The sequence below is a fragment of the Monodon monoceros genome, unplaced genomic scaffold (assembly GCF_005190385.1).
Source record: "Monodon monoceros isolate NGI ecotype Baffin Bay Population unplaced genomic scaffold, NGI_Narwhal_1 Super_Scaffold_9, whole genome shotgun sequence".
NCBI classification, from domain to species: Eukaryota; Metazoa; Chordata; class Mammalia; order Artiodactyla; family Monodontidae; genus Monodon; species Monodon monoceros.
The window spans coordinates 55,399,425-55,423,328 of NW_021703786.1; the positions used below are offsets into that span (position 1 = coordinate 55,399,425).

Below are 23,904 nucleotides of genomic sequence, written 5' to 3' on the forward strand. Positions count from 1 at the left end.
TGCCCATTTGGTATATTTAATGTGTAATTTGTGCATGCATCAGAGTGTAATTAAGCTTCTAGAAAATACCTTTTACCTAATTGCTTCTGGGGTCCATAATGTGGTTAAATCACGAGTGGAACAAATTATGTTGAAATAGTTAACTCTGACTTACGCTTTCTTAAAGAATAGATGGAGTTGAGTTGAAATAAACTTCATCTGCCCTCACAGAAGACAGCTTTGGGACTTGGTATATACCGGCAGGCATTGTGATTGCCATAATTTAGGAAGTTGTAAGATTAATGGGGCTGCCAGTTTTGGCTCTACCTTAACATCCACTGTTACCACTTTCTTTAAAAAAACAAAAACGATTTTTGTCTGGCACTAGTTTCTATTGTGTGTATGACAGTAACAAGACCAGCAGGTGAGGATCAACTTTTGAGTGGCTGCTGGATATCATTTGATTTGAATACTATTTTAGCAATCTTTCACACTTTTACTGTTAGGAATGGGGTAAATATTCTTTGAGCACTCCTGTTCCACTGATCAAGTCACATACTGAACTTAAACTCAGTTTAATTAAATTTAATTATTTGCAGAGGGGGGCGAGATTCCCAGTAAAAGTATGGGCTCAGAGTGGAATTATAGGACAATAGATTTTTTTTTTTTTAAAGAGCTACTCTTTTTTCCTTTGCTTGCTTGATCATTGGGATTTTTTTAAATGCATGTCTTTTAAATTAATTGGGTAATGTTTTTCTAAAATTAAAATTTTCTTCTTCCTATAGCCCTGCCATAGGACAGGCTGAGGCTGAGTCTCAGTGTTGCCCTGTTCAGTCTGAGGCAAGTGGGATTTATTTTATTCCTTATAGGGGCTTTCACAGCTTTATGGCTGTTGGATATTCATGTCCCCAAACTTGCAGCAAGTTTGGTGAAGGCCCCTAAATTTAATTAAATTTAGGATTTTTATACTCTTTTGGCAGAGAAGGCTCTATATTAATATTCACGTTTGACTGTGGTGTTAATAAACAGAAAAAAGTATTTGACATGTAACTTTATGGAATTTACTTTGTGTTACGTAATATTTAACAGCCTCAGTAAAGGTGATGTTATTTATATTGAACTTGAGTAAATTGACAAAATTTGACGTTCTTGATTTGGAGGCGTGAAATGTTTCATTCAAATTTTCCCTTTCACTTTTAGGAAAATCTTACTGGTTATTTTCTCCTCAAACTATTAAATTTAACCTCAAGGATAATAATCATTGGAAATGCCACTGGATACTGAAATCTGCATTTTTAATCCCAAAGTTATGCATTGAACGTTAAGGTTGAAAGGTCATCTGGAAATGCTTGTGACTTTTAATATTTCCAAATTTCACCACATTAGAGCAAATGTTAATGTAGAGCCCTGTGAAAAGTGGGAAGATGGTGTGTATGTGTGGTATGTATGCGTATACACTACACATTTGATATAATAAAAGAGTTTGGGTATTACACACTTATCAGTATGGATGGATTACAAATTTTCAGGCAGCCAAACTGAAATTGTTTCACATAGTAAAGTTTAGTATATTGAATTGTGGTTTTGGAACGATTATTTTGAGTTTCATTTTTATCCTTACTGAACAATAATTTGATGCAATATGCACACATGAAAAACACCCGTGTTTGTTTCCAACTAAAAATTGTTTTTATTTGGTGGAAAAAGTTGTGTTTATGTGTGTATGTTGTAGTGGGCAAGTAACAGGGGAACTGAAAGAGAGGCCAAAACATTAACTTGGATTACTTTTGTTCCTTCCCGTGTTAAAGCCACTGTTCTATGCAGATAGCATTTTCCTCTGAACAGTAACAGTTCACTTATAGTACAATGTTTAGCAAACCCAGGCTTGTGTTTCTATGTGGTTTTAATTCTTGGAAACAAAGAAGAAAAACGAATTAAATGAATTCCAAATTTTCACCTCTGTAATTAGAATATAAGCTTTTCTCTGTAACTGAATCATGGAAAAAAGATAATTAACGTTTGAAAAAAGAATTGTGTCACAACAAAAAAATTCCACTGGAATATTTTACTACCTGCTCAATAACTGCATCTTTTAAGACTCCTCAGTTGGAGTTGTTTTCTGTTGCATCCATCATTCCCCAATATACTGAAATATTCAAGAGTGAAGTTGCTTGTCCTAATTCTAATAGTGATCATTGAAATAATTATAATTGAAATACCCTCTTAAATGCTTGAGTACTGGGGTGGGAGGGATTTTCTAAGGGAGACATAATTTGTTGAAGGTGATACAGATATCTAAGATGTAGGTTCTTCGATCTTTGTAGTCCTCTGACTCAGACAAATACAGTTTTGAGAATAACTTTCAGGTATCTATTATATCCACAGGTAAAACTTGGTAAATTACTGAAAGGAAATGTTGAAGTCACTTCTTTACTGAGATGAAATTTTGTTTAAGTAAACTGACACTTGTATCGGTTAGGGGATTTTTTAAAAAGTAGTAAACATGTTCCCTAAAATTTTGTGTAAATCAAGTATGTCTTTTTTTAAAGGTGGTATTTATCTACCTTATTGAATAACCTTTGTATGTTATTCCAAAATGAAACTGGTTTTCTTACTCTTTTATGGAAGTCTTCTAAAAGAAGAGATTCATTATAAGACTATTGACTGTAAGGCAGAGTTTTGTAAGTAAACATTCTCCCATTTATACTTCTGCTATCTCATGATTTGAATATTAGTGTAGGTTATTCCTTTTTAGCCTTCTTTCTCAGTATTTTGTTTTCTGTCATCTGAATCATTTTAATAAATGATCTTTTGTTTTAGTAGCATAGCAATCATCTGATATTTCTTGGCAAAATAAGCAGCTACTTTAATGATGTTATATATAGTGTCATGCACATAGTGGATATTCACAATTTTGTAATTAATGTTGTATTTTGAGAACTATACTTTTAATATCTTGGCTCTTAGGCATTCCCTGTTATGAATCTAATTCAAACTAATACATAGCAAATGGGGAAAGCAGGACCTCAGTTTGAGCTCCCTAATACTTTAAACATCTCCAACATTTCCAAGTGTTTTCATGTTCTTTTTTTTTGTTGTTTGTTTGTTTTTTTTTGTTTTCATGTTCTTACTTGGCATTTTTGTAGGAAAATAAGCTTGAAAGTATCATGTTTTAAAAAACTAGATTTCTTCAGTAAGGCTCAGAGGAGAATTGTTTTTTATAAGCATTGTTTTTCTTGCTGTGGACTTCATACATTTTTGCATAATAATTTGGCCATAAAAGAAAGAGCTTTTCATTTTCTGCCCAACTCTGGAAAAATAATAACTTGAAACTGTATTAGTTTGAAATTTTTGAACCATCTCTCTTTAAATCTATTCAACTAATCTCATGTATATTCTCAGGGGAAATTACATTTTACGAGTCAGGATATAGAAATCATATTAAGGCAGAAATTGGAGACCCAAAGGAGATCTTCACTGAAGCTAATTTGAACTATTTCTATTTGAAGCAAATTGAACACTGTATTATAAATGAAGACTGGTTCATGGTTAGGTTCTTTAGGAGGCAAATAATCACCAGCTTTATCATGAGAATATGTTTGTGTATATGTTGTAATTTCGGGCACATTAACTTACAGAGAAGGTACATGTGAGTAAACTGTTTTAACAGTTGATTAGTTGGACCCCAGCCATTAATTCCAAATGCTGTAATGGTATGTAAGGTTGTGATATGGCACAGTTTCAGTAATGTGCTGTGTGTTTAGTCAGGGGTTTGTGTAATGCTTTGTTTGTAAAAAAAGGGGAAGTCCTTTATTGGAATTCTCCGGGCCTTTTGGCATTCTTACTGTGTCTGGGTTTTTTTTTTTTTTTTATCATTATTATAGTTAAGAATCATATGCCTTCGTTTTTGTTTAAATGTGAGGAACTGGCAGTGAAATTCATTGATGCCCAACTTGGATAAAAATGAAGAATGTTGTTTGCCCAGCTTACTACACACAAACCAGTAGTGATTATTTGGGTGAGAGGCCATTGTACAGTATCGTTAGACTTTTAAGAACCTTAAATGTAATGAAAGGTAATAGTATTTTGGCCTTGGTTTACATTTGTTATGCAAGATTTCATCAAATCATTTATTATAATGTAGCTCATTCTTAATATTTTTATTTATAAATAATTTGGCAATCAGATGAAAATAAACAAGGTTTACCACGTCATTTTCCAGTTTCTACTAATAAAACAAGTCTGCTTAACTACCCAAGTGGACCAAGGGAAGCGTTATTAAAGTTTCTGTAAATTTGAGTTAGAAAAATATGGGAGATTTAGTTACTGAGCATAGCCTGCCTTTTTAGCTATTAGCTTGTTAGTGTACTTCTAGGAGAAGCAATAGAGTGTGCTTTTCAGCCCATGTGTTTAAAATGGAAAATCTTTAATATACAGAAATGAAGTCAAGTATTTTAGAAGTTGAATTTAAAATATTAAAAATTGCTTGTTTCTGTGGGATGTGTCTACATGTACTTAAATTAGAAATTATCACGCAGAGATTTTTATTCCTAGATATATGTACCCCCTCTCCTTTTAGAGTAACCCATATCTTTATAGTACACATACTGGAATATATAATTTATTAAAATTGAGAGGTGTCCAAGAGATATACAGTATTACTAACTCATTCTCATAAGGTCACTCTAAATTTAATAGCCAATATAAGGTACTTTTTGTAAGACAGGGAAATTTTTTTTAATGTAATAATGTCAGGCTCTGAGGAAATTTTATGCACATTGACTTTTTAAACTATGAATTGAACTCCTCAGTTTAATACAATTTGTGTTTTTGTTAACTAGCAGCAGAATTTCAGCATTTGCTACTTACTGGTAGAGAAGAAAAATCCCACAGCCCTGCCAGTACAGGTTAGTTTAATCTGTAAGTACCTGATGTTCCTATTTTTTTCAAACATACCCATATAACCCACACCAGGAAGAAAGCTGTGCAGTTACTTAAATGTGAGTATGACATTGGACACTTCTAAACACTCAGTACTTGGGCCAAAGTAGCTCTAGGTTTGCTCACCTGAGTTGTAATAAAGGTGTAATACTGCTCCTTCATTATCGGGTTACGGTTAAACCTAAATAGATATGTTGTACATAGAAGGAAGACTGAAAGTTTTAATTGGCTATATGCTCATGTTGGTATATGGAGTACAGGGGTTTGGGTCCAGGGTCTCCTACTTAAGCCGCTCCTTGGTACTCATACTTACCTTTTAACTTTTGACAGTATGAATCAACAGATAAAAAGTCAAGTTTCCTCACCTCTAGTAGTGATAAATGGTGTGCAGTCGTATGCCAGAATATATTTTTATGTTGCTTTTTTGTTCTTAGATATTTTTAGTAACTCTTGTTGTAAGTACTAATTTTGTTCATCCTTTTTGTAAACTATAACCTGTTGGTGCACCACCACTGTGGGTTCATTTTAATTTGAACTAAGAAGAACCTTTTTAATATTCAGATGAAAGCTGACTACCCATCAAGAAATCTAGACACATTCTTTGTATATTCCTTTTGAGGAGCAGTGAGGACATAACAGGTTATGAAAGTTATGTTAAAGTTTTTATTAGTTTCATTGGTTCTACCAGCGTTCATTGTTGTCTTGAACCATCCTTCAGAGATTTCCTTTAACCTTTAAATATTGTGCTCTTATGTTGATAAAAATTTTAAATACTGAGGAGAGAAGAAGAAAGTATACAATTTAGTTTATACAAGCCTACCTGAACCATTCTGCTATTCTGTATGGCTTCCTCTTCACCTTAAGTGTAATATTGTATAATGTGAGTCTGTCCGTACAACTACTGATTTTTTTACTCCTATTAAACTGGGATGGTGATAAAGACCTTGATTTATCAACTTATAATAAAATATATTTTATAAGATATCCACTTGTTTTTTTAACATATAAAATTGCCTAAGGGCTTAAGTTTCATTGCCTTTCACAGTTTAATCTGTATAAGAAATGGCGTAGATACAGTGGAAATGGTTTTCCTTAAAACCATCTCTTTAAAGCTGCTTTTCTGGTGAGTACTATTTTATACTTTTATATATCACTATTTTTCCATTTAAATTTAACTTAAGTTGGACACTTTGATCAAAGTGTATGAGTTTCTACACTCTTATTACCTGAATTGAGAATGTTAAGAAGGTGATTATTTTACCTCCTGATGTTTCTCTAATAATTGGGGCTCACTTTTTTCCTGACCTTCACTTAATAGACTATATAACTACAAAAACTTTAACATGTAAATGATTTCTTTTTGGTGAGATAGGAAAGATGTTTTTACTCAAAACTAGTGTTAAAAAATTTTTTATTTTAACTTAAAAATTTTTTTAGTTGACAGGCAAAAGTGTTTTTTTTCCTCAATGCTTTTGGTTGCCATGTTGCGTAGGTTTAAAATTTAAAGACCAGAATTTTTGTCCAGTGATTCTTGAGTAGTTAAGCTGGGAATAGAGTTGAAGGAAAGCTTGCCCAAAATGGTCATGCAGACTAATTGCTTACAGGAGTCTCTGAGTGAGGCTTGAGAATTTCAAATGTATTCTTAAATCATTCTAACCTTGCATGAAAAACTTGGGTTGGACTACTGATTTCTGGGATTGTGTATACCCGTGAAAATTAGCCTGAGCATATTTGTAATTACTTGATCCCCTGTTAAATCCCTCCGTCATTGTAACACATGGATTTTTTTCTCTCTAGCTTTTAGCCACATCCTACCTAACATCAGTTTATCTAAGGATGTTTTCACATTGTATTTCCTGCTGTGAACTTTGTAAGCCAATAATAAAAAGTCAGCTCATGCTTTTTAGTATGAACAGTGATAGTCTTCTAAAATAAATCTGAAAATTTGAATATGTGATAATGGTAATGTATTCTTCTAGATAAGCACTACACAAAGTGTGGACCCTCAATTTATGTCTTTAAGATTTAAAGTGAAGTAAATTTCTAAGGAACTCTGTCCTTTCCTAGCAAGGATAAGCAGACACTGAAAATCTGGTAAGTATGTAACTAAATGCATGTAATAGTGATGAGAATAAGTAGCCAAATTTCCACAGTTTAAGCTAATATTTAGATGTGAACAGGAATTCTTAAATCTTCTTTGCGACTTAATGTGTCTAGAATTTTTACAAATTTGTGTGCACACTGATTAAATTGAAATGTACCTTACTCCTTTGTCTGCATTGTTTTCTTTTTATTTTGTATGGTGTTTTACTAATTTCATATTTCAGGGTTTTTTCAGGGTAGAAATAAGTGGCGGGTAAAGAAAATATCTTCAAGAAGAATTATTTAAACCTCCCTATCTTAAAACTCAGTGATGACTTTCAGTTTATGTAGGCCTTCTGTTTTTCAGCTCCAGTTAAAGCTGACAATAGACAACTGATCAAAAATGGGAAAGAAATCTTTGTGCTCTTCCTGGAGTATTGTAGGAATCATCGTATAATAATATTAAGCCAATGCTGGATTTTCATAGAAGGAGTGGTTTTTAAATAAGAGAAAAAGGTGGTGAGATTTTGGAATCTCTCCTCCCTGGAACTGCATTACTATTAAGAAGAAGAATAAATAGAGGTTAAAGTGAAAACATTGAATTACTACAGCAGGGAAGGTGATTTATATCTGAGCGGTATGTCTACAGTTTTCTAAACTGGTATAGCATTATTTTGTGAAGTGGTACAAGATCTTAAAGGGTTGGGACCCGGGTTGGGGTGTTGGGGGTGGGTGGCTTCCCTCCATTCAGTCTCCAGGTTTCACTCCAGCATTGTACTGGCAAGGAGGGAACTGAAGAGCAAGTCATACAAGGGGTATGATACGATGGTAAGGAGGACCTGAACGAAACAAACAAGGGAGGATAAATGCTAGTCCATGTGTCTGATTTTAAATGGTCTAGCTAAACAAAAAGACATTGAATAGTGGCATAACCTTTAGTGTAAGTAAGTGAACTCTCTGATTTAAAGGTTGTAATAAAAAAATTGCTTTAAATTTATTCCCAATTTTAAAACTCGAGCCCCCCCCCCCCCCCAAAAAAAATCATGGGGGAATTCCCTGGCAGTCCAGTTAGGACTCGGCGCTGTCAATGCCAAATTCCTGGGTTCCATCCCTGGGCAGGAAACTAAGATCCTGCAAGCCCGCAGCTTGGGCCCACTGCACCCCTTCCCCCTCAAAAAAAGGGAAAATACTAGCAATTAATACTTGGAATTTTTTTGGGCAGGTTGTGTTTAAAATTTTTTCTTAACACAAGTAGTAGTGCATTTTGGGTTTTTTTGCGTTACGCGGGCCTCTCACTGTTGTGGCCTCTCCTGCTGCGGAGCACAGGCTCAGCGGCCGTGGCTCACGGGCCCAGCCACTCCGCGGCATGTGGGATCTTCCGGGACCGGGGCACGAACTGTGTCCCCTGCATCGGCAGGCGAACTCTCAACCGCTGTGCCACCAGGGAAGTCCAGTAGTGCATTTTGTCACTTTGACATAGCACCTGGAAGCTAGTGCATAAGAAAAATGGATGACCACGTTTATAGTAGTTAACTATATTAAATTTTAGCCTTTAGGTAGGGTTTGGATGGAAGAGATGTTCCTAGGTGTTCTTTAGTGTATGCAGCCATGTAATTATTAGAGCTCACAAAAGGCATTGAAGTGTTTATTTTCTTTCTCTTGAAGTCATCTGGGAGTGCTTGCTAGGCTTTAAGAAAGCCAAAACTACCATTTGAGAAATGGTGCTTTATTTTCATATTGGAAGCAATTTTCAGTTTGTGTTTTCTTTTAAAGGTTGAAGGATTTTTGCTTTTGCATTATTAAAAGCAGGCCTCTCTTTGTTCCAAGGTAATGATCGACCATTAATAAACATTTGAGTGCTTGTTCTTAACAAAGATGAGTAAAAATTTTTTCATTTATTATTTATGATACTTGTCTGAGCCCGTTTTATTAAGTTGTATCCAGAACAAATTCTATTGAGAATGAATTGTAATGATACACATCAGCTGTCCTGAACAGTTTTTGGTATGCCTTGGGAAATAGAATAAAAAGTTATTTTTATTAAATATGGAATGTGTATTGGGAGAAAGTAAAGGGTAAATGAGGAGAATTAGACTGTGGGTATGGGGTAATTGTGATTAGGTATTAAGGTTGAACAAGCAGATGGAGCCAGGAGTAGCATAGTGGTTTAGACTATAGGCATAAAATTAGACCTTGCAATCAGATCCTGCTCCATCATTTAGTAGTTTTATGACCTTGAACAAGTTAACTTCTCTAAAATGATGGTAATTTTCCTAGACTTGTGAGAAAAAGTTACTGTGTGAAACAACTTAGCCTTGCCTGACGGATCAGTGGAAATGGCAGGGCTAGGGACGGGTAGGCAGTTATTGAAAACCTAAAAATTTCATTTAGTAAATATGAATGCCTATGACATGTTTGGATACTCTCCTGTGTACAGATAGACAGGGAATGCATCTCAAAAGGGACCTTGGAGTTGAGGATTTAAGAAGCCAGCCATTGCAAAAAGTCTTGTTGGGTAACAGTATTACAGGCAGAAGTATGTGCAGAAACTGAGATGGAAAAGCATAGCATCTTGGAGGAACAAAAAATGAAGTATATGAGTGGTGGATTGGGATGGCCTTTGTGCAGCTTGGAAAGGTAGGCCAAATCACAGGTCATGGTTTCAATTTTATTCTAATGGAAGTCATTGAGGACTTTGAGCTGGTGAGTAGTATAAATGATTTTTGAAAGGTCATTCTAAGTTGTTTGAGGGTGGGGGGATTGGTGGGCAGTATAGGGACTAGTTAGAAGGCCAAGAACCTGCTCTAAACAGAACTCAAGAATAACTGATGTTATGAATTAATATGGCTTAGATGATCATTGGAGAAGAAGTTAGATGATGCCAAACCTAAGCACAAAAAAAGTAAAACAGATTTGAAAGTTAAACTCTTAAACATGGTTTAGCCCACACCTGACCGTTCATTTAGGAAATGTTTATTGAAGATCTGGTAAGGCATTGAGAAAGCTTCAGTCTTTTTAGATTTAAGGATAAATGCTAACACAGGAAAGTGAAAATGCCCTCTGAGGAAGTTTGGAGGACGGTAATTCCACCTGCCTTGTGTCGGGAAAAAGAGGCATTTGAACTAGGTCTTGAAGAGTTGTTAGGATTTGGACAAATATGAAAAAGTGTTAAGAGAATGACTGGAAAACCCAACAATATAAAGAGGTATGTGAGTGAAAGTTGCAAAGAATGAGAAGAAAATTTAAGGTGTGCCTGTAAAGGTCCTTGAATACCACATTAGGGATATACATTTCCTCTAGAAATTGGAGTGCCTTTGATCTTCACTGATGAGAGTTTCGTTTTGGTCTCCACATCTCTTCAGAAGCATCCACAGTCTACCACCAGATCACCAGACACTGTCACCATTTCCTCAGTGCCACTGTTGTCCTGGTGATGTGGAGTAGTAGGATTCAGGAACAGTAATTGGGCCTGACTGCTATTGACTCAGTCAAGTTAAAACTAGAATTCCTCCTGTTCACAAGGGCTAGCTTAAAACGTTTTGGCAACCCTCTGTATCCCACACTTTACTTGGTCACTGTCTTGTAATCCCTCAATTTTTTCTGTCACTTTCTCTCAGTAGTAAGACTGCTCCCCTGCTTCAAAAACCTTTCTGTTAGGCCCAGGTAAATCCTATTTTACATAACTGAACTCTTTATAAAACCTTCCCCAGGGCTTCCGTGGTGGCGCAGTGGTTGAGAGTCCGCCTGCCGATGTAGGGGACACGGGTTCATGCCACGGTCTGGGAAGATCCCACATGCTACAGAGGGCTGGACCCGTGAGCCATGGCCGCTGAGCCTGCGCGTCCGGAGCCTGTGCTCCGCAACAGGAGAGGTCACAGCAGTGAGAGGCCCGTGTACCCCGCCCCCCACACACAAAACCTTCCCCCAAACTGGTTTTCCACAGTCAGTTTCTAATAGTTGGCAGAGTGAGTGTGCTGTTCATCCAGCTTATTTGTACCTGGAGTTTGAAAGGATCAGTGAGCTGCTCATTACCTGAAACAAAACCGTTATTTATAAGCTCATTTGTTCTTTTTGACCTCATGACTTTTATCCCTCTGCTTTAATTTACTGACTCCTGAAAGTTTCTTTTTATTGAAGTCTTTGGCACACTACTTAATGTGATAGGTGCTTAATGTTTTTTTTTTATTTTTTGAGTGAATGATTAATATATTTTGAAGAATATGGGTTGTAGTGACACTAGTGAAGCAATCACACAACTTTGCAAGTTGTCTAATAGGGTATAATCATACACTGTAGATGGATAACATATAACCATTTCAACCTTTGCTGAGCCCATGGTGCTGCAAAGCAATTCTGTGTAAGGGTATAGTCACCTTTTCTGCTTATTTTTTCCATGTGTCTTCAAATCCTTGTCTGCTTCCTTCCCATGCCAGCACACACGGCATACATGTCTCATGGCTTTGCTTCCTAATTCATGAAGGTAATAAAAAGTCAAAGCCTTTAACTTTTAGATACTATATAAAATAAAATAAACTGTATTTACACCCTTTATTGCTTTGGAGTCAGTATCCAGTTCTTCATGGTAACCCCTTTTACTGTGCTCTGGAATTCCACCAACTGCCTTTTTTTTTTCTTTATATTTTAGAGCAGTTCTAGTTTTACAACAAAATTGAGAGGAAGGTTCAGGATTTCTCATATATTTTCTGCCCCCACACATAGCCTCTCTCATTATCAACATCATTTACCAGAATGGTACTTTGTTTTTTAAAAATACTATGGATAAATGTACACTGATACATCATAATTACCCAAAGTCTATAGATCTGTAGTTTACCATAGGGTTCACTAGATGTGCTTTGTATGGGTTTGAATAAAAGTATAATGACATATCCATCATTGTAATATACAGAACGTTTTCACTGCCCTAAACATTCTCTGTGCTCTGCCTATTCATCTCCCCAATTCCCACCCCTAGCAATCACATCTTTTTTTGTTTTCATAGTTTTACCTTTTTCAGAATGTCATACAATTGGAATCATACGGTATATAGCCTCAGATAAGCTGTCAGTAATATGTGTTTAAGGGTCTTCCATGTCTTTATGGTTTGTTAGCTCATTTCTTTTTAGTGTTGAATAATATTCAATTGGATGTACCAGTTTATCCACTTACCTACTGAAGGACGTCTTGGTTGCTTCCAGGTTTTGACAGTTATGAGTAAAGCTGCTGTAAACATCAATGTGTAGGTTTTTGTGTTGACATAAGGTTTCAAATCCTTTGGAATAAATGTGAAGAAATGTAATTGCTGGATTGTATAGTAAAAATTGTTTAGTTTTATAAGAAACTGCCAAACTCTGTCGAAGTGTGCCCTTTTGCATACCCACCAGCAATGTATGCAGGCTTCTCTTGGTCTGCATCCTTGCTAGCATTTGGTGGTGTCAGTGTTCTAGACACTGGCCATTCTAATACGTGTGTAGTTGTATCTCATTTAACTGTGCATTAACTTCATATGACATGTAGCATCTTTTCATATGCATATATCTTCTTTAGTAAGGTTTCCGTTAAGGTCTTTGGCCCATTTTTAAATTGGGTTGGTTCCTTATTGAGTTTTAATAATTTTGTTTTTATATTTTGGGTACAAAGTCCTTTATCATATTTTTTTTTGCAAATGTATTCTCCCAGTCTGTGCTTGTTTTCTGTGCTTGTCTTGTAATGTCTTTACACAGCAACTTCTACCTTCTTTAGTGCTCTCTAGATTATTCCTTTTGGTGCTTCTTAAGCTTCTTTTCCTGTTCCTCATTTAATGACTTCTCTTTTCCCTCAGGATAAAACTTGAATGATTGGAAGTGCCGTAAAGAGTAGGAGTGAAGAGTGATACTTAGGTTTTACTTCTTTATTTGGCTTGGAAGACCTTTCATAATCTGACCCGCTGCTTATCTTCCCAGTTTCACTTCTTTCCATTTCCCCTTTGTACTCAGTTCAAACTCTCAATTCTCTTAGGCTGAACACCCTGTCTCCTCCCATTACCTCTTGTCTTGGTTGACATCCTCATCTTTACACTTAGCAAATTTTAGTTTAGAGGTTATTTCCTCTTAAAAATTCCTGAGCCTTCACGATGACCGTCATATATGCTTTCATTACACCAAGTACTCAACCGTTAATGTTGCCTGTTTGGACTGGAGTGCAGCCTCCTTGAATGGAGGTGTGTGTCTTGTTCATTGTATTTCTAAAACCTAGAATGCTGCTGCGTGGTATTAGGTTGGCCAAAAAGTTCGTTTGGGGTTTTTCTGTAACTTACAGAAAGAGCCACATGAGCTTTTTGGCCAACTCAATACTTAAAGAGAGGCACTTAATAATTGCTGAATTCAACTAACTTGCCAATAGTGGGTTGGTTTCATCAGAGCAGACTAGCGGTTCCAATAGACATGTGCCTTTATTTGAGCATTGCGCAGTTTAAATCTGACTAACTCATGCTGTTCTTTTGAGCAGGATTTTTTTTGTTTTTTAAGCAGGATTTTAGAAGGTACTTATTGATTGGCTAATGAATAACCCTTTCCAACAGTAAGAGTTTCTTGGACAAAACTGTTCTGAGAAACAGTGTAGTTTGTGCTTTTCCAGGAAGATTAGAAGGATTTTTGAGAGGTAACTTTTCCTATAGGATGTAACTTTTGAGAGGTAACTTTTCCTATAGGATGTCTACCAGAATAAAAAGTTCCCCTTTCCTACATGGTGCAAGATCAGCTCGAATTTAGAATAGAGGTAGGCTGGACTAGGGATTGCAAACTATTAATAAAATACCTAGAACCAGATAGTAGAAATGAGTGAAACGAGCCAATTGGAGAGTGGTGAAGTCCTGACCCTTCTGAATGAGGTTCATGCCATGCGTAACGTTTGGTCAGGGTTGTCCGATTTCATTTTCCTAGAAAAGTTAGAAATCTTTTTGAATTTGACAAAAAGGTAGTTCTGTTTTAAAACTTAAATGAAACACTATGAGCCAAAGACACCTTCAGACCAGTTCTTCTGTGGGTCACCAATGTGGGGCTTCTTGGATGGAAGCTGATGTTTGTGGGAATTTATCTAGCAGCTGTCAATAGCAGGAAACCCAGATAGTCCCAGAGAGGAAGGTTTGATAATGGACAAGCAAATGATATGTCAGCTTGATGGAGCATGATGTCAGGGAACAAGAGTGGCAGTAATTGGCCACTATGACTGAGTTGAAGGTTGTAGATGGGAATAAATAAAGAAATTAGTGTTCGGCCTCAGGATTTCAGTTCCTTAGAAGGGTTTTGGTGGCAGTGCAGTATTCTAAGAGGGTTGAGATCATGAAAGTAAAACTTAAGAACAACCAGTGAATTGTTTGGGTGGAAGACATATCTTGGAAACAGTTAAAATAGGTGACTAAATTTATTACCCTGGTGTTCATTCTACCTCTGGTTCATAGTGCCTGGCACATAGTGGGCCATAAATGTTTGTTGCATTGAATAGGTTCATCTCTGTGATCTCAATTCTCAAATCAGAAAAGCTGTGATAACTGTCAGGATATTGACAAGCATACCTCAGGCATCTGTTTCTCAATCAGCAAGCAAGTAGTGGTGAGACTAAAAAAAAAAGGAATTTAACTCCAGAAATTCATAATTTCTAAGAGCGCGTAATCTTTTACGTGGTCCCTGGACATTTGTACAGAGTTCATACTGTTCCTTTTTGAAACAGTAAATTTTTGTTTAAAGTATTGCATATCACTTTTAAAAATCCAATGTGGATCAAATAAAAAACAATAGGGAACCTCCCTGGCGATCCAGTGGTTAGGACTTGGCGTCTTCACTGCCATGGGCCTGAGTTCAATCCCTGGTTGGGGAACTAAGATCCTGCAAGCTGTGTGGTGTGGCCAAAACAAAGGCAATAGTTCCTTGCCCCACCCACAGTCACAGTACCAAGGAAGAACTACTTTTAATAGTATTTTCATTTGGCTTCCTCTCAGTATGTATAAATGACATCTTTCTGTTACTGACTTATAAATATTAACATTTGTTGATTTCCACTGTCTTAAGTAATGATTTAGCTTATTCCATCTATACTATCCTTTATGTAATTATATCACTTTTTTGTTCCACTATTTGTTACCTCTATAACATATCTTTATTCCTTGTTCTATCAATTAAAGACAGTATCTAAACTCCTTACTTAATAACACAAAGATATCATCGTTTACTCTTCTGTTCCTTTTCTACCTTTCACTTTTTACTTCGCACGTCTATACTTTCTGCAGTGTCGAGGCTCGGACATTTGCATTTTCTATAAAACAACATGTTTTGTCTATAGATTGATTTTTTAATTTCTTTACAGATTGATTTTAAAATTAGAAATCGACAGATTTCTTATGATAGTAAATATTACTCAAAAGGCCACGAAGTGTAATGTGATTACATTTCCTTTTCAGTAAAGTTTTTTGTTTTACCTGGAGTCAGTCTCTCTCTCTCTTTCACTTTGCCTACTTTATTACATCCTTTAGTTCTAACGATTTTTTGAGGACAGTGTCAGTCTCTGGAATTCCTTTTCTTTTTTTTTTTTTTTGATTGTTGTGTGCCTTTTATAAGAAAAATCCATCATGTAGTATTTTAGAAGTATGTTTGCAAATCCTGGATGCTTTCTGAAAGGTGTCTTCATATTCAGAACTAAGAATTAACGTTCCCAGCCTACATACACTCAAATGAAAATGCTGTAAAACCATGTTAACCTCCTTGTTGGACAGCTGAGAAAACTGAAGTTAGCTCACAACAGTAAGGTTAAGTCAGGAAGAAGTATTTTGCAATATGTATATATATATATATATATATATATATCCAGAATATTTAAAGCTTTTAGTTGACAAGAAAAGTATAGTCCAGTGGAAAAATGGTCAAAGTATCAACTGGCACTTCACAAAAGAGAAGACTAGAATGACCAATAAATATGAAAAGATGACTCATCTTCGCTAGGAGTCATAAAAATGCAAGTTAAAGCAGTAGAATACCATTTCAAAAACCTATATCGATTTGGCAAAAATCAAGGTCTGATAAAAATGTTGACAAAGATGCGGAACAACGTATGTTCTTACACACTGCCGATGGGAGCGTGTTTTGTTAGGATACACGTTCTGACTGTTGTAACAAAAATCCAACTATAACATGGTTTAGTGAAGTGGAACTTTTTCTCTTGTAACAGTCCAAGCATAGAGCTGATAAAAGTGTTTGTGACCCAGGCTTCTTTTAGTTTTTTATCTGTCAGCTTTAGTAAGCACCTTCATTCTTTGGTTTCATGATAGCTACTCCAGCTATGGCTATCATGTCCACATACCAATTAAGAAGGGGGAGGGTCCATCTCATCTTTTTAAGGGTATCACCTAGAAGTGGCCCAACTTCTATTTACATCCCATTGGCCAGAACTTAGGCACATGGCCACAGATAGTTACAAAAATTTTGAGAAATGATATATATTTTTAGTTGGCTGTGCGCCCGTCTAAAATTTGGAGGATCTGTTATTAAAGGAAGAAGGAGAGAATATCTTGGACCTCTGAGCAGATATTGCCACATAAACTAGTTCAGTCACTTTGGAAAGCATTTTGGCAAGATTATGAATAAGATTGGAGATGACATATTCCTAGATCCACCAGCTCCACCTCTGGATATATGTCTTATAGAAACCATACGTGCACAAGGAGATGTACAAAAATACTGTGATATTATTTGCAACTGAAAAATTTGAAACAACCAAAGTACTCATCAGTAGAGGAATGAATAAATACAGGTAAATGCAAAAAAAAAAATAGTTAAAATTAACTCAACCTGAATAAATATCAAACAATGCGTGATAAAAGCAAGTTGAGTAAAGGTATGTACAATGTTATAGCATTTAAATGTTGGAAACATACAACACTAGTGCTTATGCATACAGATACATGTAACAAAAGTATGGAGAGCTGCATGGGAATGGTAAATACCAAATACAGGGTGTAAGTTACCTCTTGGAGGTGGAGGTAAAGTGCTTCAACTATTATCTGTCATATTTTTATATTTTTTTAATTTTTGGCTGCGTTGTTGGGTCTTTGTTGCTGCGGGCGGGCTTCTCTTTTTTTTTTTTTTTTTCGGTGGGAGCATGGGCTCTAGAAGCGCGGGCTTCAGTAGTTGTGGCTCACTGGCTTTAGTAGTTGTGGCTCACGGGCTCTAGAGCGCAGGCTCAGTAGTTGTGACTCACGGGCTTAGTTGCTCCACGGCATGTGGGATCTTCCTGGACCAGGGATTGAACCTGTGTCCCCTGCATTGGCAGGCGGATTCTTAACCACTGCACCACCAGGGAAGCCCAAGTCATATTTTATTTCTTAAAGATCTGCAGCAAATACAGCAAAGTGCTAAAGCTAGGTGGTGTATATGTGGATATACTTATATATGTTTGCAATATTTTGTAATTAAGGAAATGGTACATGTTCTCATTGAACGTACAGTCCACTGGAAGAAACAGTGGTTTTAGTGATGTAAAATGTGGTATAAATAGTGTGGTGAGCGAAGGGCTGTAAAAATAGAAATGGAGTACTTCTTAACTCAGCCTGGTGGTGGTTGGTTGAAGAGGGAAGACTGTACAGAAATGATTACTTCTGAGTCTTGAAGGATGTTGGGCAGACAGTAGACGGAGTGGGAGAAAGGTAATCTATTGCAGAGAGGTCAGCATATGGTAAACGCCACTGTTTGCATGGCAAACATTTATCCCGTGTCCAGATGAAAGAAGCAGATTGATCTAAGCAAGTTGCAGCTGCCTGTCCTCTAGATAATCCAACCACCATCTACCATGAAAAGTGAATTCAGAGAAAATTATAAAATTTCAGAGGTCGAGCTCTCTTATAGAAAGCCCTGGGCAAACATCAACCAAAATTAACTGTTAGATACAGGATCGTATGGAAGTTTAACCTAGAGTATCAAATCGAAGAGTAAAGGATACAGGCCTCATAATTCTTATCCAGTCTGTGTTTGCAGAAGTGAGGACTGTTTAAATACAGCTGATCCACGTAACTAGAGATGTCAGATTGGCCTGTAGGTACAGCTTCTGGTCATATGTGTCCTAATTAACACATCACTAGACCACTCAGGGACTGTGTATTCTTGATTAGCACCTGGGTTACAGCTTAACCTAAATAATACATTTTGCCACATTGCAAATACTGAAGTATTTTAAAGTAAATTACAAATACTTTCTTCTTGACCTCATCTGGGCATCCTCAATTTTTTAAAGTATAAGGTGCCAAAAACACCAATAACTGGGTGTCCTCGGGTGTATTTCAGTACTCAAGTGCTTCCTTGAGGATTTCATTTTGGTAAGGTTAGTGAATGGATAAAGAGTATTGGTACTTGTCTCCTTAATCTTATATCTCCTGGGTTTTCTTTATAATCATTAAAAACTTGACTGAGTTTTTGCTGGAAAGTATTCTTCTTTTAATGTTTTTTTTCCTTCTATTTTTTCTCTTTGGAAAGTCCTTATTCATTTTTAAATTTTTGGCTGCTTGGGGTCTTTGTTGCTGCACACCGGCTTTCTCTAGTTGTGGTGAGTGGGGGCTACTCTTTGTTGCCATACGCAGGCTTCTTATTGCAGTGGCTTCTTTTGCTGTGGAGCATGGGCTGTAGGCGCGTGGACTTCAGTAGTTGTGGCACGTGGGTTCTAGAGTGCAGGCTCAGTAGTTGTGGCACACGGGCTTAGTTGCTCTGTGGCATGTGGGATCTACCCGGACCAGGACTCAAACGCGTGTTCCCTGCATTGACCACCAGGGAAGTCCCTGGAAAGTCTTTCTTATGAAATATGAGATAGTCTTACTCTGGGCTTACTACTCAGTGGCTGAAAAAAAATTATGTAATAAACGATAATTTATTACCTTATTATGCAAGTAGTGAAGCTTTGCTCTCTGATACTTAAAATTTTTTTCAAATTTAGAATTTTATTTTCAATGTACATACTTATTACCAGAAGCACGTCACAATTTGAAAATGAAATATATTGTGTATGTAGGACTTCCGTAATGGAATATGCCTCATCAAGTTGGTGATATAGAAAGATACTTCCCTTGTAATAGATACTGTATCATATATATTTTTAAAAATAAATTTATTTGCTTATTTATTTTTGACTGTGTGGGTGTTTGTTGCTGTGTGCAGGCATTCTGTAGTTGTGGCGAGCCGGGGCTACTCTTCGTTGCGGTGCGCAGGCTTCTCATTGCAGTGGCTTCTCTTGTTGCAGAGCACGGGCTCTAGGCGCGCAGGCTTCAGTAGTTGTGGCACGTGAGCTCGGTAGTTGTGGATTGCGGGCTCTAGAGCACAGGCTCAGTAATTGTGGCACACGGGCTTAGTTGCTCCGCTGCATGTGGGATCTTCCCGGAGCAGTGCTCGAACCCCTGTCTCCTGCATTGGCAGGTGGATTCTTAACCACTGCGCCACCAGGGAAGTCCCATGTGTATCATCTTATATAAATTTCATCAAAGTAATTATGCTTTTAGATAAAAATTAGTACAAGTTCTAGACCAATGTATTCTTGACCAAGTACCTTAGGGCCTCTTGTATTACTGGAAAAAAGATTTTTAAGATCTCCAGGGATAGAGACAGAATTCCGATTTTCATTCAGAAATATTTATGCGCCCCTTTGCATAGTTAAAAACTAAATTTGAGGTGTTTTGTTTTCACCTAAAAAAAACTTAGAGAAAGTGGGTAGGAAGTAGGTAAAAGGGATACAAATATTAGGAGATTTGATATCTACAAAATGAAGTCTTCGTTAGGGAGTTTATTTGGATATTTATCCATATTGCCTCTATTCTTTTCTTGTTCTCCCTGGCCCTCTTCATATGACCTCTTTCGATTGCTTCTCTGACACAACCTTGGTATTTTCTCTCTTAAGAAATACTCTAGTGGTGGGAAAACCCTAGTCCTGGGAAACCCAAGACACCTGAGTTGGTTTTTCTCAGCTTCCCACCAGGAAAGGGAGACACATTTAGCTTGTATTTTAATTTAAGCCTGGCAGTTAAAAGTTTTACATTTGGGATCAGAACTACTGTATCTGGTTTGAAGATTGGAATTTTTTAAATTATCCTGCTTAAAAGTACTGTCTTTATAGAACCATAGGATGTTAGAATTAGAAGGCACCTTAAAGATCTAGTCTAACCTCATTTTACAGAGATGCAGAGATGAACTGCTTGAAGCAGCTGTTTGAAGCAGATGTAGGATGGGGCAAATTAGAACCTGTAACCCACCCAAACTAGTAGCAAGTGCTTATTTTTTTAAATGTGATACTTTAGGCTACCATGTCTTAAATAATATGACTTTTTATTGCGGACTTTTTTTTTTGGCGCTACACAGGCCTCTCACTGTTGCGGCCTCTCCCGTTGCGGAGCACAGCCTCTGGACGCGCAGGCTCAGCGGCCATGGCTCACGGGCCCAGCCACTCCGCGGCATGTGGGATCTTCCCGGACCAGGGCACGAACCCGTGTCCCCTGCATCGGCAGGCGGACTCTCAACCACTGCGCCACCAGGGAAGCCCTATTGTGGACTTTTAAACATATATGTTTCTCACTTTTTGGTCTTGTTTACTTGAAATTCTTTTTAGAAGTGAAGGAGAGAGGGTTCCCATGGTGATATGACATTTTTCGTCTTTAAACTGGAAATTTGTAATGCACATTTCTAAAATATTTAGTCGTCACAAAGCCCCATTTCATTCTAGAAGTTTTCCTTAAAATTTTGTGCATTCACATTTTATCAAGAATTTCCTAAGTTCGTGAAAACGAACCAGTTTATTATACCTCACACGCCTTCAATTCTTTCACTAAACTATATACAACCAAATGATATCTAGTAATTTCCTTTCTTTTCTCCAACGTAAATAGTGCTGTACTTTTTTTTTTTTTTTTTTTTTTTGCAGTACGCGGGCCTCTTACCGCTGTGGCCCCTCCCGTTGCGGAGCACAGGCTCCGGACGCGCAGACCCAGCAGCCATGGCCCACAGGTCCAGCCGCTCCGCGGCATATGGGAACCTCCCGGACCGGGGCACGAACCTGTGTCCCCCGCATCGGCAGGCGGACTCTCAATCATTGCGCCACCAGGGAAGCCCAGTGCTGTACTTTTGAATTCAGGATTTTTAAAGGGTACCAGTTACAGTTTTTAAAATTTACATGAGCCTAACAATACATTTGCCTTAATTTTATTGCTGATAGACTACATCAAAATGTGAAAGAAAGGAAAGTGAAGCATGTAACTTCAGAAACTCAAATTGCATTGAAATAAGTTTAATTGCTCCAGTTTGCTCCTAACTAGGGCATTTTAATAATCTTCGACCCTCTGGGGCTGAGACAAGTACTCTCTTCTCTATATTCTCATAGAACTTCCCAGTACTTCCATGAGTGGGGATAATATATATGACTTGCCTCATAAGATTATTATGAAAATTAAATGGAACACTTTATGTGAAGTGTTTAAAACTGTTCCTAGCTCGATAAAAGTTAGCTGTTTTTATTAATAGTCCTTCAGTTATGTATCACCTATCATTCATTGAGCAAATATATATTTATTGAAGACCTACTCTGCTATATATAGGAAATACAGTTGTAAAATATGGTTAGCTTTAAGTCAGAGGCCTACTGTAATTTTTTAAAGTTTTTCTTTTTAGAACTAATATATTTTTTAAAAAATTCGTTGTTTGTAACCAAAATTCCTACAAGTGTAGTATTCATATTTGAATGATAGATATGGTCAACTCCAAAGTGAGGTCCAATTTTTTTCTTATTTAACTTTTAATTTTTTAAATTAATTTTTTGGCTGCGTTGGGTCTTTGTTGCTGCAGGCGGGCTTTCTCTAGTTGTGGCGAGCGGGGGCTACTCTTTGTTGCGGTGCGCGGGCTTCTCATGGCGGTGGCTTCTTTTGCTGCGGACTGCGGGCTCTAGGTGTGCAGGTTCAGTAGTTGTGGCTCGCAGGCTCTAGCGCAGGCTCAGTAGTTATGGCATACGGGCTTAGTTGCTCCCTGGCACGTGGAATCTTTCTGGACCAGGGATTGAACCCGTGTCCCCTGCATTGGCCAGTAGATTTCTTAACCACTGCGCCACCAGGGAAGTCTCCGTATTTAACTTTTTTTAAATAGCTGACACAAAAGAATATATGGAACATGTTTATCATGTTTTTGCTTTTGTTTTAATTTGTACATCTACTTATATACAAAAATGTATTTAATTCTGTTTCTAATCTTTATAAAATTGGAATCATGGGGATTATGCTAAATCATACTAAGATTCATCCATGTTGTTTTGGGTAGCTGCAGTACATTCATTTCCAGTTTTGTCTGATGTACCAGAATTTATTCATTTTATTTTTGATGGCTGTTTAGGAGTCCAGTTGTTTTGCCTTTACAGTGTTGCGGTGAACATTATAACGTGTGTCTCTTGGTGCATACATATGAAGAGGTTTCTCCAGCAGTGGAATTGCTGGGTAATAGGATATGCAAATGATGAGCCCTATAAGAGAATGTCACATTGTTTACCAAAGTAGTGAATTGATTTATACTCCACCAGTGACATATGAGTTCCCATTGAGCCATATCCTTTCCAACATTTAAGGTTCTCGTACTTCTACATTTTTTTTGACAATTAAGTGTGCATAAAATGATATCCTAGTATAGTCTTATCTTTCACTTTTTTTTTTTTTTTTTTTTTTGTGCAGTACACGGGCCTCTCACTGCTGTGGCCTCTCCCGTTGCGGAGCATAGGCTCCAGATGTGCAGGCTCAGCGGCCATGGCTCACGGGCCTAGCCACTCTGCGGCATGTGGGATCTTCCCGGACCGGGGCACGAACCCGTGTCCCCTGCATCGGCAGGCGGACTCTCAACCACTGCGCCACCAGGGAAGCCCCACTTTTTTAACTAACTTAATTCTCTCTGCTTTTATTTCTTTCATATCTCAAAAGTAAATAACTTTATTTTTTTGTTCTGATTACAAAATTGACTTATGGATATACATTTTTCAACAAATATTATGTGCCAAAGTATGCTTCAAGGTCCTAAGGGGAGATACAGCATTGAAACAGAAGGGACAAGCCCCTCCCTTCATGGAGCTTCCATTTCTAGTGTGGAAGATTAACAGTATTCAAAGAAAAAATAAGATAATTTTTAATTTAAGATACTGATAAAGTGCCATGAACACAATAAGACAGTAAAATACTAGTGATTTGTGGGGATGGGACTGCTCTAGACTGGATGATCAAGGAATGCCTTTCTGAGGAAATAAATCATATGTGAGCTGTATCTAAGTAATGAGAGAGAGACAGCCTTGCAGAGACAGACTTAGCCATGTGAAGATAGGTTAAGAGTATAGGTTAAGAGTATTTCAGGTGGTGGGAGCAGCAAGTCCTAAGGCCGTGAGGTGGGGAACTCTGGTGAAATTTAAAGAATAAGAGAGCGGAACTTACCCTCGATCCAGCCATCTGGAGATAACATGTTAATATATTTTGTTGCATATTCCTCCACACATTTCTCTATGTATTTTTGGTATATCTTCCCATCTTCTGGTAAATTAAATGATAGACTCTCTTTTTTTTAATTGAAGTAAAGTTGATTTACAATATTGTGTTAATTTCAGGAGTACAGCGTAGTGATTCAGTTATTTTTTCCTTTGATTATATTCCATTATAGATTAGTACAACATACCTAATATAATTCCCTGTGCTGTACAGTAAATCCTTGTCGCTTTCTCTGTTTTTTACTTTTTTGTATCTTTAAATAATATTCATATATATTTCTTGATTCATCAAGAATAAAATTTATTTGTTCACTGTATTAAATGTGAGGAAATGATCATAGTTAATATTTCTTCTCATCCTCCTACTTATTTAGCCTTAAAAGTTCAAATATTAACTGTTAG

General features: G+C 37.0%; 1 protein-coding gene across 8 annotated transcripts in view; it reads left to right on the forward strand.

The window, feature by feature from the left end:
- ZNF207 (zinc finger protein 207) overlaps nt 1-23,904 on the forward strand; it is a 47,813-nt gene that overhangs the window by 16,873 nt on the left and 7,036 nt on the right. For 5 of the 8 annotated variants that reach the window (XM_029213169.1, XM_029213168.1, XM_029213167.1 and 2 more), the window contains exon 14: nt 765-7,639. The gene's annotated coding sequence lies outside the window, so the exon portion shown is untranslated. Of the gene's footprint in view, nt 1-764; nt 7,640-8,829; nt 16,788-22,708; nt 22,742-23,904 lie in introns of those variants that run through there. The other 3 variants (XM_029213174.1, XM_029213170.1, XM_029213171.1) reach the window with 3 other exon arrangements.